The 12,358-nt window shown below is 55.8% G+C and overlaps 8 non-coding genes across 8 annotated transcripts; all 8 read left to right on the top strand.

Annotated features, from left to right (window-relative positions):
* Positions 1-644: 644 nt before the first annotated feature.
* On the top strand, positions 645-734 carry trnay-gua (transfer RNA tyrosine (anticodon GUA)). The gene is given in 2 exon segments: positions 645-681; positions 699-734. It is a non-coding gene; the product is annotated as a tRNA-Tyr (tRNA).
* A 2,392-nt stretch (positions 735-3,126) lies between these two features.
* trnay-gua (transfer RNA tyrosine (anticodon GUA)) lies at positions 3,127-3,216 on the top strand. Its single transcript is given in 2 exon segments — positions 3,127-3,163; positions 3,181-3,216. It is a non-coding gene; the product is annotated as a tRNA-Tyr (tRNA).
* A 1,151-nt stretch (positions 3,217-4,367) lies between these two features.
* Positions 4,368-4,457, top strand: trnay-gua (transfer RNA tyrosine (anticodon GUA)). Its single transcript is given in 2 exon segments — positions 4,368-4,404; positions 4,422-4,457. It is a non-coding gene; the product is annotated as a tRNA-Tyr (tRNA).
* Positions 4,458-5,608: 1,151 nt separating this feature from the next.
* trnay-gua (transfer RNA tyrosine (anticodon GUA)) lies at positions 5,609-5,698 on the top strand. The gene is given in 2 exon segments: positions 5,609-5,645; positions 5,663-5,698. It is a non-coding gene; the product is annotated as a tRNA-Tyr (tRNA).
* Positions 5,699-6,849: 1,151 nt separating this feature from the next.
* trnay-gua (transfer RNA tyrosine (anticodon GUA)) lies at positions 6,850-6,939 on the top strand. Its single transcript is given in 2 exon segments — positions 6,850-6,886; positions 6,904-6,939. It is a non-coding gene; the product is annotated as a tRNA-Tyr (tRNA).
* A 1,151-nt stretch (positions 6,940-8,090) lies between these two features.
* Positions 8,091-8,180, top strand: trnay-gua (transfer RNA tyrosine (anticodon GUA)). Its single transcript is given in 2 exon segments — positions 8,091-8,127; positions 8,145-8,180. It is a non-coding gene; the product is annotated as a tRNA-Tyr (tRNA).
* Positions 8,181-9,331: 1,151 nt separating this feature from the next.
* On the top strand, positions 9,332-9,421 carry trnay-gua (transfer RNA tyrosine (anticodon GUA)). Its single transcript is given in 2 exon segments — positions 9,332-9,368; positions 9,386-9,421. It is a non-coding gene; the product is annotated as a tRNA-Tyr (tRNA).
* A 2,392-nt stretch (positions 9,422-11,813) lies between these two features.
* On the top strand, positions 11,814-11,903 carry trnay-gua (transfer RNA tyrosine (anticodon GUA)). The gene is given in 2 exon segments: positions 11,814-11,850; positions 11,868-11,903. It is a non-coding gene; the product is annotated as a tRNA-Tyr (tRNA).
* Positions 11,904-12,358: the final 455 nt, after the last annotated feature.

Here is a 12,358-nt window from a genome sequence, read left to right as displayed (position 1 = left end):
GCGGAAGAAGTCAAAGCATGGCCAGTTCACCGACCGGGCGATTAGCTCAAATGGCAGAGTGCATGCGTGAGGTAGTGGGATCAATGCCCGCATTCTTCACTTGCTTTTAAAACTGCAAGTGCACCCACTCACTCAGCTGGTCTGCAGCAGACGGATTACCGTTTGCGTACGCCGCCTCCCTGAGAGTGGTCCCGAAAGATCAAAAGCTTCAAGCGTGAGCGACAGGCAGGTCCTGCTGTTTCAGGGTGCAGCGTAGGAAGAAAGTCGAGCTGCGCAGCGAAGGCAAACGCCTGCGGGTGAAAGTCAGCTCCTTGAAAGGATCATACAGGTGGTGGGTGAGCTGCCTGAGGTCAGCGGGCAGGTCCTGGACGTGTTTGGAGGCAACTTGAACCAGTCGGTAAGCTGCGCCCAAACCCTAACCTGACATGTACATGAAGCTGCGAGTCAGGTACTGTACCGGCAGAATCTGGCAGTTTCGGATCAGCACTCAAGACGATTTCTTCATGCCAGCACTGGCCGAAGCTGTGGAGATCAGCCATTGGCTCAGGATCTCCCAGAGTGACAGATTTTCAGGGAGGCAACGGCGTCACATTAGTGGAGGAGTGCGGCAAAGTATCAGCAAGGGAGAGCCACTGCTGGGCTCTCCTTCGATAGCTCAGCTGGTAGAGCGGAGGACTGTAGTGTGTCGCAAATCTGTCATCCTTAGGTCGCTGGTTCAATTCCGGCTCGAAGGAGCCTCCGCTGCGTTTTTGGAAAGAGTGAGCATTCACCAGCACGCGGGCCACAGCAACACAGATGAGCTGAAAACGCGACACCGCTTTCAGGACACATCAGCACACGCCCTTCCCCCTCTGCAACGAGCCAGCTGTCTCCGTGCTGCAGCTGACGGCCAGCAGGGTGCCTTTTTTTCAACACAAACGCATGAAAGCACTTTGTGCTCACTGCAACCAAATTAAGTCTTCTATCAGTCAGGCGGGGCCACCCGACGTCACCTCACGCACGTGGTGGCTGCGCCAAGGTTGAAGTCGTTTCGACCTCCAATCAGCAATTGCCATCTCCTCAGCACTTCTTTCCTCGTCCATGTGGCCTTCCGCCTCGCCTGAGTCCACCAGCTGCCGCTGCTGCTCCTCCGACAAGTTGGTTGTTTCAGCGAGACAGGCATCAGCAATGTTTGGTCTCAGCCGTCCGACGGATGAGAGGATTTTCTGCACATCCTGGAGCGTGGCTACTCAGGATCCACTGCGGAAGAAGTCAAAGCATGGCCAGTTCACCGACCGGGCGATTAGCTCAAATGGCAGAGTGCATGCGTGAGGTAGTGGGATCAATGCCCGCATTCTTCACTTGCTTTTAAAACTGCAAGTGCACCCACTCACTCAGCTGGTCTGCAGCAGACGGATTACCGTTTGCGTACGCCGCCTCCCTGAGAGTGGTCCCGAAAGATCAAAAGCTTCAAGCGTGAGCGACAGGCAGGTCCTGCTGTTTCAGGGTGCAGCGTAGGAAGAAAGTCGAGCTGCGCAGCGAAGGCAAACGCCTGCGGGTGAAAGTCAGCTCCTTGAAAGGATCATACAGGTGGTGGGTGAGCTGCCTGAGGTCAGCGGGCAGGTCCTGGACGTGTTTGGTGGCGACTTGAACCAGTCGGTAAGCTGCGCCCAAACCCTAACCTGACATGTACATGAAGCTGCGAGTCAGGTACTGTACCGGCAGAATCTGGCAGTTTCGGATCAGCACTCAAGACGATTTCTTCATGCCAGCACTGGCCGAAGCTGTGGAGATCAGCCATTGGCTCAGGATCTCCCAGAGTGACAGATTTTCAGGGAGGCAACGGCGTCACATTAGTGGAGGAGTGCGGCAAAGTATCAGCAAGGGAGAGCCACTGCTGGGCTCTCCTTCGATAGCTCAGCTGGTAGAGCGGAGGACTGTAGTGTGTCGCAAATCTGTCATCCTTAGGTCGCTGGTTCAATTCTGGCTCGAAGGAGCCTCGGCTGCGTTTTTGGAAAGAGTGAGCATTCACCAGCACGCGGGCCACAGCAACACAGATGAGCTGAAAACGCGACACCGCTTTCAGGACACATCAGCACACGCCCTTCCCCCTCTGCAACGAGCCAGCTGTCTCCGTGCTGCAGCTGACGGCCAGCAGGGTGCCTTTTTTTCAACACAAACGCATGAAAGCACTTTGTGCTCACTGCAACCAAATTAAGTCTTCTATCAGTCAGGCGGGGCCACCCGACGTCACCTCACGCTCGTGGTGGCTGCGCCAAGGTTGAAGTCGTTTCGACCTCCAATCAGCAATTGCCATCTCCTCAGCACTTCTTTCCTCGTCCATGTGGCCTTCCGCCTCGCCTGAGTCCACCAGCTGCCGCTGCTGCTCCTCCGACAAGTTGGTTGTTTCAGCGAGACAGGCATCAGCAATGTTTGGTCTCAGCCGTCCGACGGATGAGAGGATTTTCTGCACATCCTGGAGCGTGGCTACTCAGGATCCACTGCGGAAGAAGTCAAAGCATGGCCAGTTCACCGACCGGGCGATTAGCTCAAATGGCAGAGTGCATGCGTGAGGTAGTGGGATCAATGCCCGCATTCTTCACTTGCTTTTAAAACTGCAAGTGCACCCACTCACTCAGCTGGTCTGCAGCAGACGGATTACCGTTTGCGTACGCCGCCTCCCTGAGAGTGGTCCCGAAAGATCAAAAGCTTCAAGCGTGAGCGACAGGCAGGTCCTGCTGTTTCAGGGTGCAGCGTAGGAAGAAAGTCGAGCTGCGCAGCGAAGGCAAACGCCTGCGGGTGAAAGTCAGCTCCTTGAAAGGATCATACAGGTGGTGGGTGAGCTGCCTGAGGTCAGCGGGCAGGTCCTGGACGTGTTTGGTGGCGACTTGAACCAGTCGGTAAGCTGCGCCCAAACCCTAACCTGACATGTACATGAAGCTGCGAGTCAGGTACTGTACCGGCAGAATCTGGCAGTTTCGGATCAGCACTCAAGACGATTTCTTCATGCCAGCACTGGCCGAAGCTGTGGAGATCAGCCATTGGCTCAGGATCTCCCAGAGTGACAGATTTTCAGGGAGGCAACGGCGTCACATTAGTGGAGGAGTGCGGCAAAGTATCAGCAAGGGAGAGCCACTGCTGGGCTCTCCTTCGATAGCTCAGCTGGTAGAGCGGAGGACTGTAGTGTGTCGCAAATCTGTCATCCTTAGGTCGCTGGTTCAATTCCGGCTCGAAGGAGCCTCGGCTGCGTTTTTGGAAAGAGTGAGCATTCACCAGCACGCGGGCCACAGCAACACAGATGAGCTGAAAACGCGACACCGCTTTCAGGACACATCAGCACACGCCCTTCCCCCTCTGCAACGAGCCAGCTGTCTCCGTGCTGCAGCTGACGGCCAGCAGGGTGCCTTTTTTTCAACACAAACGCATGAAAGCACTTTGTGCTCACTGCAACCAAATTAAGTCTTCTATCAGTCAGGCGGGGCCACCCGACGTCACCTCACGCTCGTGGTGGCTGCGCCAAGGTTGAAGTCGTTTCGACCTCCAATCAGCAATTGCCATCTCCTCAGCACTTCTTTCCTCGTCCATGTGGCCTTCCGCCTCGCCTGAGTCCACCAGCTGCCGCTGCTGCTCCTCCGACAAGTTGGTTGTTTCAGCGAGACAGGCATCAGCAATGTTTGGTCTCAGCCGTCCGACGGATGAGAGGATTTTCTGCACATCCTGGAGCGTGGCTACTCAGGATCCACTGCGGAAGAAGTCAAAGCATGGCCAGTTCACCGACCGGGCGATTAGCTCAAATGGCAGAGTGCATGCGTGAGGTAGTGGGATCAATGCCCGCATTCTTCACTTGCTTTTAAAACTGCAAGTGCACCCACTCACTCAGCTGGTCTGCAGCAGACGGATTACCGTTTGCGTACGCCGCCTCCCTGAGAGTGGTCCCGAAAGATCAAAAGCTTCAAGCGTGAGCGACAGGCAGGTCCTGCTGTTTCAGGGTGCAGCGTAGGAAGAAAGTCGAGCTGCGCAGCGAAGGCAAACGCCTGCGGGTGAAAGTCAGCTCCTTGAAAGGATCATACAGGTGGTGGGTGAGCTGCCTGAGGTCAGCGGGCAGGTCCTGGACGTGTTTGGTGGCGACTTGAACCAGTCGGTAAGCTGCGCCCAAACCCTAACCTGACATGTACATGAAGCTGCGAGTCAGGTACTGTACCGGCAGAATCTGGCAGTTTCGGATCAGCACTCAAGACGATTTCTTCATGCCAGCACTGGCCGAAGCTGTGGAGATCAGCCATTGGCTCAGGATCTCCCAGAGTGACAGATTTTCAGGGAGGCAACGGCGTCACATTAGTGGAGGAGTGCGGCAAAGTATCAGCAAGGGAGAGCCACTGCTGGGCTCTCCTTCGATAGCTCAGCTGGTAGAGCGGAGGACTGTAGTGTGTCGCAAATCTGTCATCCTTAGGTCGCTGGTTCAATTCCGGCTCGAAGGAGCCTCGGCTGCGTTTTTGGAAAGAGTGAGCATTCACCAGCACGCGGGCCACAGCAACACAGATGAGCTGAAAACGCGACACCGCTTTCAGGACACATCAGCACACGCCCTTCCCCCTCTGCAACGAGCCAGCTGTCTCCGTGCTGCAGCTGACGGCCAGCAGGGTGCCTTTTTTTCAACACAAACGCATGAAAGCACTTTGTGCTCACTGCAACCAAATTAAGTCTTCTATCAGTCAGGCGGGGCCACCCGACGTCACCTCACGCACGTGGTGGCTGCGCCAAGGTTGAAGTCGTTTCGACCTCCAATCAGCAATTGCCATCTCCTCAGCACTTCTTTCCTCGTCCATGTGGCCTTCCGCCTCGCCTGAGTCCACCAGCTGCCGCTGCTGCTCCTCCGACAAGTTGGTTGTTTCAGCGAGACAGGCATCAGCAATGTTTGGTCTCAGCCGTCCGACGGATGAGAGGATTTTCTGCACATCCTGGAGCGTGGCTACTCAGGATCCACTGCGGAAGAAGTCAAAACATGGCCAGTTCACCGACCGGGCGATTAGCTCAAATGGCAGAGTGCATGCGTGAGGTAGTGGGATCAATGCCCGCATTCTTCACTTGCTTTTAAAACTGCAAGTGCACCCACTCACTCAGCTGGTCTGCAGCAGACGGATTACCGTTTGCGTACGCCGCCTCCCTGAGAGTGGTCCCGAAAGATCAAAAGCTTCAAGCGTGAGCGACAGGCAGGTCCTGCTGTTTCAGGGTGCAGCGTAGGAAGAAAGTCGAGCTGCGCAGCGAAGGCAAACGCCTGCGGGTGAAAGTCAGCTCCTTGAAAGGATCATACAGGTGGTGGGTGAGCTGCCTGAGGTCAGCGGGCAGGTCCTGGACGTGTTTGGAGGCAACTTGAACCAGTCGGTAAGCTGCGCCCAAACCCTAACCTGACATGTACATGAAGCTGCGAGTCAGGTACTGTACCGGCAGAATCTGGCAGTTTCGGATCAGCACTCAAGACGATTTCTTCATGCCAGCACTGGCCGAAGCTGTGGAGATCAGCCATTGGCTCAGGATCTCCCAGAGTGACAGATTTTCAGGGAGGCAACGGCGTCACATTAGTGGAGGAGTGCGGCAAAGTATCAGCAAGGGAGAGCCACTGCTGGGCTCTCCTTCGATAGCTCAGCTGGTAGAGCGGAGGACTGTAGTGTGTCGCAAATCTGTCATCCTTAGGTCGCTGGTTCAATTCCGGCTCGAAGGAGCCTCGGCTGCGTTTTTGGAAAGAGTGAGCATTCACCAGCACGCGGGCCACAGCAACACAGATGAGCTGAAAACGCGACACCGCTTTCAGGACACATCAGCACACGCCCTTCCCCCTCTGCAAAGAGCCAGCTGTCTCCGTGCTGCAGCTGACGGCCAGCAGGGTGCCTTTTTTTCAACACAAACGCATGAAAGCACTTTGTGCTCACTGCAACCAAATTAAGTCTTCTATCAGTCAGGCGGGGCCACCCGACGTCACCTCACGCTCGTGGTGGCTGCGCCAAGGTTGAAGTCGTTTCGACCTCCAATCAGCAATTGCCATCTCCTCAGCACTTCTTTCCTCGTCCATGTGGCCTTCCGCCTCGCCTGAGTCCACCAGCTGCCGCTGCTGCTCCTCCGACAAGTTGGTTGTTTCAGCGAGACAGGCATCAGCAATGTTTGGTCTCAGCCGTCCGACGGATGAGAGGATTTTCTGCACATCCTGGAGCGTGGCTACTCAGGATCCACTGCGGAAGAAGTCAAAGCATGGCCAGTTCACCGACCGGGCGATTAGCTCAAATGGCAGAGTGCATGCGTGAGGTAGTGGGATCAATGCCCGCATTCTTCACTTGCTTTTAAAACTGCAAGTGCACCCACTCACTCAGCTGGTCTGCAGCAGACGGATTACCGTTTGCGTACGCCGCCTCCCTGAGAGTGGTCCCGAAAGATCAAAAGCTTCAAGCGTGAGCGACAGGCAGGTCCTGCTGTTTCAGGGTGCAGCGTAGGAAGAAAGTCGAGCTGCGCAGCGAAGGCAAACGCCTGCGGGTGAAAGTCAGCTCCTTGAAAGGATCATACAGGTGGTGGGTGAGCTGCCTGAGGTCAGCGGGCAGGTCCTGGACGTGTTTGGTGGCGACTTGAACCAGTCGGTAAGCTGCGCCCAAACCCTAACCTGACATGTACATGAAGCTGCGAGTCAGGTACTGTACCGGCAGAATCTGGCAGTTTCGGATCAGCACTCAAGACGATTTCTTCATGCCAGCACTGGCCGAAGCTGTGGAGATCAGCCATTGGCTCAGGATCTCCCAGAGTGACAGATTTTCAGGGAGGCAACGGCGTCACATTAGTGGAGGAGTGCGACAAAGTATCAGCAAGGGAGAACCACTGCTGGGCTCTCCTTCGATAGCTCAGCTGGTAGAGCGGAGGACTGTAGTGTGTCGCAAATCTGTCATCCTTAGGTCGCTGGTTCAATTCCGGCTCGAAGGAGCCTCGGCTGCGTTTTTGGAAAGAGTGAGCATTCACCAGCACGCGGGCCACAGCAACACAGATGAGCTGAAAACGCGACACCGCTTTCAGGACACATCAGCACACGCCCTTCCCCCTCTGCAAAGAGCCAGCTGTCTCCGTGCTGCAGCTGACGGCCAGCAGGGTGCCTTTTTTTCAACACAAACGCATGAAAGCACTTTGTGCTCACTGCAACCAAATTAAGTCTTCTATCAGTCAGGCGGGGCCACCCGACGTCACCTCACGCTCGTGGTGGCTGCGCCAAGGTTGAAGTCGTTTCGACCTCCAATCAGCAATTGCCATCTCCTCAGCACTTCTTTCCTCGTCCATGTGGCCTTCCGCCTCGCCTGAGTCCACCAGCTGCCGCTGCTGCTCCTCCGACAAGTTGGTTGTTTCAGCGAGACAGGCATCAGCAATGTTTGGTCTCAGCCGTCCGACGGATGAGAGGATTTTCTGCACATCCTGGAGCGTGGCTACTCAGGATCCACTGCGGAAGAAGTCAAAGCATGGCCAGTTCACCGACCGGGCGATTAGCTCAAATGGCAGAGTGCATGCGTGAGGTAGTGGGATCAATGCCCGCATTCTTCACTTGCTTTTAAAACTGCAAGTGCACCCACTCACTCAGCTGGTCTGCAGCAGACGGATTACCGTTTGCGTACGCCGCCTCCCTGAGAGTGGTCCCGAAAGATCAAAAGCTTCAAGCGTGAGCGACAGGCAGGTCCTGCTGTTTCAGGGTGCAGCGTAGGAAGAAAGTCGAGCTGCGCAGCGAAGGCAAACGCCTGCGGGTGAAAGTCAGCTCCTTGAAAGGATCATACAGGTGGTGGGTGAGCTGCCTGAGGTCAGCGGGCAGGTCCTGGACGTGTTTGGTGGCGACTTGAACCAGTCGGTAAGCTGCGCCCAAACCCTAACCTGACATGTACATGAAGCTGCGAGTCAGGTACTGTACCGGCAGAATCTGGCAGTTTCGGATCAGCACTCAAGACGATTTCTTCATGCCAGCACTGGCCGAAGCTGTGGAGATCAGCCATTGGCTCAGGATCTCCCAGAGTGACAGATTTTCAGGGAGGCAACGGCGTCACATTAGTGGAGGAGTGCGGCAAAGTATCAGCAAGGGAGAGCCACTGCTGGGCTCTCCTTCGATAGCTCAGCTGGTAGAGCGGAGGACTGTAGTGTGTCGCAAATCTGTCATCCTTAGGTCGCTGGTTCAATTCCGGCTCGAAGGAGCCTCGGCTGCGTTTTTGGAAAGAGTGAGCATTCACCAGCACGCGGGCCACAGCAACACAGATGAGCTGAAAACGCGACACCGCTTTCAGGACACATCAGCACACGCCCTTCCCCCTCTGCAACGAGCCAGCTGTCTCCGTGCTGCAGCTGACGGCCAGCAGGGTGCCTTTTTTTCAACACAAACGCATGAAAGCACTTTGTGCTCACTGCAACCAAATTAAGTCTTCTATCAGTCAGGCGGGGCCACCCGACGTCACCTCACGCTCGTGGTGGCTGCGCCAAGGTTGAAGTCGTTTCGACCTCCAATCAGCAATTGCCATCTCCTCAGCACTTCTTTCCTCGTCCATGTGGCCTTCCGCCTCGCCTGAGTCCACCAGCTGCCGCTGCTGCTCCTCCGACAAGTTGGTTGTTTCAGCGAGACAGGCATCAGCAATGTTTGGTCTCAGCCGTCCGACGGATGAGAGGATTTTCTGCACATCCTGGAGCGTGGCTACTCAGGATCCACTGCGGAAGAAGTCAAAGCATGGCCAGTTCACCGACCGGGCGATTAGCTCAAATGGCAGAGTGCATGCGTGAGGTAGTGGGATCAATGCCCGCATTCTTCACTTGCTTTTAAAACTGCAAGTGCACCCACTCACTCAGCTGGTCTGCAGCAGACGGATTACCGTTTGCGTACGCCGCCTCCCTGAGAGTGGTCCCGAAAGATCAAAAGCTTCAAGCGTGAGCGACAGGCAGGTCCTGCTGTTTCAGGGTGCAGCGTAGGAAGAAAGTCGAGCTGCGCAGCGAAGGCAAACGCCTGCGGGTGAAAGTCAGCTCCTTGAAAGGATCATACAGGTGGTGGGTGAGCTGCCTGAGGTCAGCGGGCAGGTCCTGGACGTGTTTGGTGGCGACTTGAACCAGTCGGTAAGCTGCGCCCAAACCCTAACCTGACATGTACATGAAGCTGCGAGTCAGGTACTGTACCGGCAGAATCTGGCAGTTTCGGATCAGCACTCAAGACGATTTCTTCATGCCAGCACTGGCCGAAGCTGTGGAGATCAGCCATTGGCTCAGGATCTCCCAGAGTGACAGATTTTCAGGGAGGCAACGGCGTCACATTAGTGGAGGAGTGCGGCAAAGTATCAGCAAGGGAGAGCCACTGCTGGGCTCTCCTTCGATAGCTCAGCTGGTAGAGCGGAGGACTGTAGTGTGTCGCAAATCTGTCATCCTTAGGTCGCTGGTTCAATTCCGGCTCGAAGGAGCCTCGGCTGCGTTTTTGGAAAGAGTGAGCATTCACCAGCACGCGGGCCACAGCAACACAGATGAGCTGAAAACGCGACACCGCTTTCAGGACACATCAGCACACGCCCTTCCCCCTCTGCAACGAGCCAGCTGTCTCCGTGCTGCAGCTGACGGCCAGCAGGGTGCCTTTTTTTCAACACAAACGCATGAAAGCACTTTGTGCTCACTGCAACCAAATTAAGTCTTCTATCAGTCAGGCGGGGCCACCCGACGTCACCTCACGCTCGTGGTGGCTGCGCCAAGGTTGAAGTCGTTTCGACCTCCAATCAGCAATTGCCATCTCCTCAGCACTTCTTTCCTCGTCCATGTGGCCTTCCGCCTCGCCTGAGTCCACCAGCTGCCGCTGCTGCTCCTCCGACAAGTTGGTTGTTTCAGCGAGACAGGCATCAGCAATGTTTGGTCTCAGCCGTCCGACGGATGAGAGGATTTTCTGCACATCCTGGAGCGTGGCTACTCAGGATCCACTGCGGAAGAAGTCAAAGCATGGCCAGTTCACCGACCGGGCGATTAGCTCAAATGGCAGAGTGCATGCGTGAGGTAGTGGGATCAATGCCCGCATTCTTCACTTGCTTTTAAAACTGCAAGTGCACCCACTCACTCAGCTGGTCTGCAGCAGACGGATTACCGTTTGCGTACGCCGCCTCCCTGAGAGTGGTCCCGAAAGATCAAAAGCTTCAAGCGTGAGCGACAGGCAGGTCCTGCTGTTTCAGGGTGCAGCGTAGGAAGAAAGTCGAGCTGCGCAGCGAAGGCAAACGCCTGCGGGTGAAAGTCAGCTCCTTGAAAGGATCATACAGGTGGTGGGTGAGCTGCCTGAGGTCAGCGGGCAGGTCCTGGACGTGTTTGGTGGCGACTTGAACCAGTCGGTAAGCTGCGCCCAAACCCTAACCTGACATGTACATGAAGCTGCGAGTCAGGTACTGTACCGGCAGAATCTGGCAGTTTCGGATCAGCACTCAAGACGATTTCTTCATGCCAGCACTGGCCGAAGCTGTGGAGATCAGCCATTGGCTCAGGATCTCCCAGAGTGACAGATTTTCAGGGAGGCAACGGCGTCACATTAGTGGAGGAGTGCGACAAAGTATCAGCAAGGGAGAACCACTGCTGGGCTCTCCTTCGATAGCTCAGCTGGTAGAGCGGAGGACTGTAGTGTGTCGCAAATCTGTCATCCTTAGGTCACTGGTTCAATTCCGGCTCGAAGGAGCCTCGGCTGCGTTTTTGGAAAGAGTGAGCATTCACCAGCACGCGGGCCACAGCAACACAGATGAGCTGAAAACGCGACACCGCTTTCAGGACACATCAGCACACGCCCTTCCCCCTCTGCAAAGAGCCAGCTGTCTCCGTGCTGCAGCTGACGGCCAGCAGGGTGCCTTTTTTTCAACACAAACGCATGAAAGCACTTTGTGCTCACTGCAACCAAATTAAGTCTTCTATCAGTCAGGCGGGGCCACCCGACGTCACCTCACGCTCGTGGTGGCTGCGCCAAGGTTGAAGTCGTTTCGACCTCCAATCAGCAATTGCCATCTCCTCAGCACTTCTTTCCTCGTCCATGTGGCCTTCCGCCTCGCCTGAGTCCACCAGCTGCCGCTGCTGCTCCTCCGACAAGTTGGTTGTTTCAGCGAGACAGGCATCAGCAATGTTTGGTCTCAGCCGTCCGACGGATGAGAGGATTTTCTGCACATCCTGGAGCGTGGCTACTCAGGATCCACTGCGGAAGAAGTCAAAGCATGGCCAGTTCACCGACCGGGCGATTAGCTCAAATGGCAGAGTGCATGCGTGAGGTAGTGGGATCAATGCCCGCATTCTTCACTTGCTTTTAAAACTGCAAGTGCACCCACTCACTCAGCTGGTCTGCAGCAGACGGATTACCGTTTGCGTACGCCGCCTCCCTGAGAGTGGTCCCGAAAGATCAAAAGCTTCAAGCGTGAGCGACAGGCAGGTCCTGCTGTTTCAGGGTGCAGCGTAGGAAGAAAGTCGAGCTGCGCAGCGAAGGCAAACGCCTGCGGGTGAAAGTCAGCTCCTTGAAAGGATCATACAGGTGGTGGGTGAGCTGCCTGAGGTCAGCGGGCAGGTCCTGGACGTGTTTGGTGGCGACTTGAACCAGTCGGTAAGCTGCGCCCAAACCCTAACCTGACATGTACATGAAGCTGCGAGTCAGGTACTGTACCGGCAGAATCTGGCAGTTTCGGATCAGCACTCAAGACGATTTCTTCATGCCAGCACTGGCCGAAGCTGTGGAGATCAGCCATTGGCTCAGGATCTCCCAGAGTGACAGATTTTCAGGGAGGCAACGGCGTCACATTAGTGGAGGAGTGCGGCAAAGTATCAGCAAGGGAGAGCCACTGCTGGGCTCTCCTTCGATAGCTCAGCTGGTAGAGCGGAGGACTGTAGTGTGTCGCAAATCTGTCATCCTTAGGTCGCTGGTTCAATTCCGGCTCGAAGGAGCCTCGGCTGCGTTTTTGGAAAGAGTGAGCATTCACCAGCACGCGGGCCACAGCAACACAGATGAGCTGAAAACGCGACACCGCTTTCAGGACACATCAGCACACGCCCTTCCCCCTCTGCAACGAGCCAGCTGTCTCCGTGCTGCAGCTGACGGCCAGCAGGGTGCCTTTTTTTCAACACAAACGCATGAAAGCACTTTGTGCTCACTGCAACCAAATTAAGTCTTCTATCAGTCAGGCGGGGCCACCCGACGTCACCTCACGCTCGTGGTGGCTGCGCCAAGGTTGAAGTCGTTTCGACCTCCAATCAGCAATTGCCATCTCCTCAGCACTTCTTTCCTCGTCCATGTGGCCTTCCGCCTCGCCTGAGTCCACCAGCTGCCGCTGCTGCTCCTCCGACAAGTTGGTTGTTTCAGCGAGACAGGCATCAGCAATGTTTGGTCTCAGCCGTCCGA

Source organism: Chiloscyllium plagiosum, unplaced genomic scaffold, assembly GCF_037043375.1.
Source record: "Chiloscyllium plagiosum isolate Xiang-an unplaced genomic scaffold, Cpla_swu_hap1 HiC_scaffold_55, whole genome shotgun sequence".
NCBI lineage: Eukaryota > Metazoa > Chordata > Chondrichthyes > Orectolobiformes > Hemiscylliidae > Chiloscyllium > Chiloscyllium plagiosum.
Note: the sequence above shows the minus strand (reverse complement) of the source record. Positions and strands in the feature narration are given on the sequence as shown.